General features: G+C 59.6%; 1 long non-coding RNA gene across 1 annotated transcript in view; it reads right to left on the bottom strand.

Moving 5' to 3' along the window:
* Positions 1 to 27: 27 nt before the first annotated feature.
* Positions 28 to 515, bottom strand: part of LOC108301689 — a 10,250-nt gene continuing 9,762 nt past the window's right edge. The window contains exon 3 of the long non-coding RNA XR_005199502.1: positions 28 to 419. This is a non-coding gene — a long non-coding RNA (TMEM105 long non-coding RNA). The remainder of the gene's footprint in view (positions 420 to 515) is intronic.

The raw sequence follows: 515 nt of genomic DNA, 5'->3' as shown, positions 1-515 counted from the left end.
GGGGCTGGGCTGGGGCGGGGCTGGGGCGGGGCTGGGGCTGTCGTCCCGCCTGTTTGATAGCGTAGGCCAGCACCCAAGTGCGTGGCAAACTCATGCAGAGCTGTCAGAGGAGGCACAGGAAGACTCCCTGGCTCCAGGTTCCCAGAATTCTGTTTGAGGGAGATGGGGTCGCTCCTGGCAGAGGTGGGGGCGTGGGAAGCTGCACTGTTCTGAACACTTCCATACCTTGTAATAAGACCAGAACCTGTTGTCTGAAGATGAAGGACATTCACTATTTCAAGAGGTGGACAGGGTGGCCGCTGAGGCCCCCGACCTCCCTCCTTCGGAGGGCACAGGCTGAGCTGAGCAGGTCCCTGTGCCAGTCTTGTCTGTACCAGTGATCTGAGGACTCTGCCGCCATCAGGAGAGAACTCAAAGTCCTAGAAACCAAAGTCGGCCTAAGAGATGGAAAACACGATGAGGAGGAAGGGATGGGAGTCCCTCCTTCGCCACCCCGCACCCCTGCACACAGCCCC

Source organism: Cebus imitator, unplaced genomic scaffold (genome assembly GCF_001604975.1).
Source record: "Cebus imitator isolate Cc_AM_T3 unplaced genomic scaffold, Cebus_imitator-1.0 Scaffold36, whole genome shotgun sequence".
In the NCBI taxonomy this organism is placed as follows: Eukaryota; Metazoa; Chordata; class Mammalia; order Primates; family Cebidae; genus Cebus; species Cebus imitator.
This window is presented reverse-complemented; position numbering and strand designations above follow the sequence as displayed.